The sequence below is a fragment of the Xenopus laevis genome, chromosome 4L (genome assembly GCF_017654675.1).
Source record: "Xenopus laevis strain J_2021 chromosome 4L, Xenopus_laevis_v10.1, whole genome shotgun sequence".
Taxonomy (NCBI): Eukaryota; Metazoa; Chordata; class Amphibia; order Anura; family Pipidae; genus Xenopus; species Xenopus laevis.
Window position 1 is genome coordinate 77,448,158 of NC_054377.1, and position 5,078 is coordinate 77,453,235.

Here is a 5,078-nt window from a genome sequence, read left to right on the forward strand (position 1 = left end):
ATTTTGGTCTGGTGCTGCCCTAGATACCAGATCTGTAAATTCCCATCATGCAGATGTAATGTTATGGCATATCACAATGTCACTTCCACCTGCACACTGCCAAAGGATCCCCTACAGTACAGATATGGGATCCGTTTTCCAGAAATCCAATATCCAGAAAGCACTGCAATATAGGAAGGCACTTGCCATAGCCTCCATTTTAAAGCTGAATAGCCAAATTACGGAAAAAATCCTTTATCCGGAAAACCCAAGGTCCCAAGCATTCTACATATCAGGTCCCATACCTGTATCCAGCAACAGTGAAAGTGGCTTTTATTCCCCTGGCGCACTAGACACAGGCCCTTGGAAGCTTATACAGTAAATACATCTCCGGGTAATGCATTATCTTATATGACTTCAATTTGCATACCTACCAAAAGGTTTGATGAAGGTTCAAAAAGTTGCCCTGTTTTGGCATGCTTTTTAGCAAATAAATCCCTTATTGCACTTGCACAGTTATACAGTATCTGTTTTTTTTTTAAATTTACTATTAATGATTTTCAAGCAGGTGTGGGTATTCCTTAATAAGCACCTGATTTCACAAATAGAGTTTTGTTTTACAGAGGGTAGAGCTCTCTACATGTTCTGGCAGGGGCAATGAGTCAGAGAACTGAAAAATGTTTTGTGCTTGCTGAAACAGGATCTTTGATTCCTCCACCATAATTCTATTTGTATAGCATTACGATGAAACGCTTTGTACCTTATATATGTACAGTATATCAGCTCTTGGTCTTTCTGGAGTCCAGAAACTAGCTTGTTCACAACATTAAAGTGTACAAGATCACCTTCCATACACTTAGCAGAATAACTGGTAAATTCATATATGACAATATTTATCCCAGATAACAGTCCTCAAAAATCCCAATTTTCGCTTTTGGGTTCTAGGATGGTAAATTGTTACTAACTGGAGTTTCAAACAGAAACACAGAATCACAGAATCACTTGTAGTGCCAGTTCATATGGGGCAAGGAACTGTAAGTTTTTCCCTAACCACTACTCTTCTTCAGAAAAAAAATGTACCAACCTTTTGATGATCCTACCTAAGCATGAGGCCACACTATTCCCAGTGATCCAGGTAAGATGGTAGAACAGTAGTGATGGGCGAATTTATTCGGCAGGCGCGAATTCGCGGCGAATTTGTGCGTTTCGCCGCCAGCGAATAAATTCGCGAAACGCCCGCGAAAATTCGCCGGCCAAAAACGGGCGCCGGCGTCAAAAACATAATTCTGTCTTTTGCTTCCACACTTCTTCCTGTTCAGGTAGAGTTGTGTTATTTCTGGTCAGGTGATATCTGAGGCAGCACACAGACCATCACAAAATGGTGGTTCAAGACAAGAGATGTAAAAGGGCAGTTTTTACTTAAATATATATTCCAGTTTGGTAAGATTCTTTCATATGCCATTAATTTAATATAATCTGTTGCTTAAGTATTCATTTTGGGGGTATAGTTTTCCTTTAAGTATGTGAAAGCTCTATCCTGAAGGTCAACTACGGACCTTTGAACAGATCCAGTCAACTTTTGACATGAAACAAACAGCTCAATTTCGCTATTTGCAATTTTGACAAGCTGCACAGGCACAATTCTCCAACCCACAGATTACAATCATAGCTACTAGTTTGGAAACTGCTCTACAGCTATAGGAGATTCCTAAAGCACTCTCCACCATTTACCAGAAACTACTAATTCCTGGGGAAAACCAACGGCTTGCCTGCTACCACAAATGGGCCCAAGACATCTGTGTCTTAGATTAAGACCAATGAAAGGAGGTACTAATACACTTTCTACCTTCTAAAATTTCAGCCAGGCACAAACTAGTCCAGGTCAAATGTCTACACTGCTCCTACCTGACCCCAGAGTGTCTGAAATGAATGGACTTAACCAGAGCTACCTGTACTCGAGGCTGTGGACACCTGGGCACATGGTTCCATATGGTGTGCTCATGCCCCAAACTAACCAGCTATTGGACATAATTTTTTTCCGTTTATCACGAAGTTTATGGTGCTCACTATACAACCAGACCCAGTTGTGCATTATTGGGTCACGCAGGAGGCATTGCAACCTCTGTGGAAAGCAGAACTCTACTTCAATTTCTCATGTACTATGCCAAGAAACAAATCGTCCTTAAATGGAACAGACCTATAATGCCCACTCTGGAGGACTGGAAAGAGTTAATTAATAAGGCTTTGCCATACTACAAAGCCACTTATCTATCTTGAGGATGTAGGGATAAGTTTATAAATATATGGATCATGGTTACTTAATTCCAAAACAAACAGCCTGCATGTATTTTGAACTGTTACATAATACTGTACTAGACTAATAATTTAATGTATTCATATTTACATGATACGCCCCCCCCCACCACCACTGCTTCTCCTCTTTACTTATTCTCCCCTTTTCTTTCTTTCTCTTTCTATTTTCAGTTAATTTCTAATTCTTATGTTATGATTATTTTGTTAATGTAAAATCAATAAAAACATTAAAAAAACAACAATACAAAATGATCAAAACAAAAAACACAGCCCTTGTATTCTCTTCTGAAACCCCTTAGCAGAAACCTTAAGAGAACAGAGCTTAAACATGTAGAAAAAGAAAAATCTTCTAGCAAGTGAAAGTAATAAAAAAATCCTTCATTTTCCCACTCTACACAATTTGTATCCTCCTTTACTTTTTGCCTTTTTATTTTAAATAAACAATATAGAAATAAAAGAATTAACAATTATGAATGCCCCCTTTAAAGGCCATTGACTGTTTTTGTTCTCTAGTGAACTTGCATAATTTTGATTTGGTCTTTAGGGCAATGGCATGGGGCATTTTGTCATACACGTGTAATTGCTTCTCATGCTTCTCATGCTTCTCATGCTGGATAAAATGCTTGAAAATATAATTGCTTTACAAGTTACAGGAATCTCTGCACCGTGACTTTGGATTTCCCTAACCTGCAATACAAAGGTATTTTCAGGTGTTTTTAAGGAGAAAGAAACCAAATTCAACTATTTTTATGCATCCACTTTTTTATTCTTGAGCACTAACTTATCTAAGAAAAAACTTGGACAGAATAGTAGTGATAGTATTCAAAGTTTCAGAAAATATAAATATAAATCTGCCCCTTAAACTGTAATAATAGCCTATCCCAGGCACATCAGATCAGATAGAATGTCTACCAATTTTATAAACAGACACACGAGCAGGCAGTGTGGAGTGGGGTGTCAAGAAGTGTAAGGGCCAACTGGGCGCCTGACTGATAGAGACATACAATCAGATATCCCTAATCAGATGACACGACTCACACAAAGATAAAGAATTATGGAACCACAACATGTTTGCTTGTGTTCCCTCAAGGTACACCATTTTCCCCCCACACTCCAAAAAACACAAGTAGGCTTCTACCTGTCAGTATACACATGGGCTATATTTTGGCCCAATTAGATAGTAGGGGCTAATAGGAATGGATTGGCTAGCAGGATATTTGTTATTGGGCGTAAATAATTCTCCACTGGAGAATATGTCAGGGGCAGGGCTGTATTTAGGTTCGGTGCTGCCTTTGGCACTAGACCTCAACTCACATCCTTCTGAGGTCTCTGCATGTGCAGACGGCCCTGCTGTATTGCACTTGTGGCAATCACATCAGATCCTGCCATCACTCAATCCACTACGATGACAAATTCAGCTGCAAGAATCCAGTGCCGGCCTGGGGAGATTTTTTTTCTGTAATAAGAAATTAACTGTACACAATAATAACAGCCATAATAAGTTGAGTTGAGTATCTTAAGGGATACTGTCATGGGAAAACATTTTTTTTTCAAAATGAATCAGTTAACAGTGCTGCTCCAGTAGAATTCTGCACTGAAATCCATTTCTCAAAAGACCAAACAGATTTTTTTATATTGAATTTTGAAATCTGACATTGGACTAGACATTTTGTCAATTTCCCAGCTGCCCCAAGTCATGTGACTTGTGCTCTGATAAACTGCAATCACTCTTTACTGCTGTACTGCAGTACAGCAGTAAAAAAAAGTTGGAGTGATATAACCCCCCTCCCTTCCCCCCCCCAGCAGCCAAACAAAAGACCAATGGGAAGGTAACCAGATAGCAGCTCCCTAACACAAGATAACAGCTGCCTGGTAGATCTAAGAACAACACTCAGTAGTAAAAACCCATGTCTCACTGAGACACATTCAGGTACATTGAGAAGGAAAAACAGCAGCCTGCCAGAAAGCATTTCTCTCCTAAAGTGCAGGCACAAGTCACATGACCAGGGGCAGCTGGGAAATTGACAATATGTCTAGCCCCATGTCATATTTCAAAATTGAATATAAAAAAATCTGTTTGCTCTTTTAAGAAATGGATTTCAGTGCAGAATTCTGCTGGAGTAGCACTATTAACTGATGCGTTTTGAAAAAAACATGTTTTCCGATGACAGGATCCCTTTAGTATTTAAATGTTTTTTATTGGCCAGATTATTGTTTGGGTTTCATAAAGCTGAAAACCGAACAGAAAGTTGAGACGCGAACAGGCCTTAGAAAAACCGAACAGTTCAGGTCAAAACCGAACAGGTGGCAACCCTAACATGTACACATTTGTTCCACTTGAAAAAAAAAAAGACATTTTATGGGCAACGAGTCAGACTGAGGTCTCGCTCTAGAAATAAGGGATGGTTGCCAACAGGGCCGGACTGGCAATCTATGGGTTCTGGCAAATGCCATAGACAGTCACTATTTATTGGGCTGGTGGGGGGGCTGATTGGGCGCCTCTGTGTACTTGATTGCATTAATGTATGTGGCAGTTTGACGCCCAGGCACAATACCATTGTAGTTCACAACTTCAGCCTCACTACCCAACTGTTTCTTGCGCCTGCGCTGTAACTTCCGGCTGTAGGTCAGGTTGCGCTTCCCTGGCATTAGGGCGTTATCTCCGTCCCTCGCTTTCACAGCCACATCTGATATTTCTAACAACCAATGCCTCTCGCGAGAGGTGTAGCCAGGTTCCCGTTCTGGAAAGACAGTCTCGCGAGAGTTTGGCTGTAAGATGGCTCTAG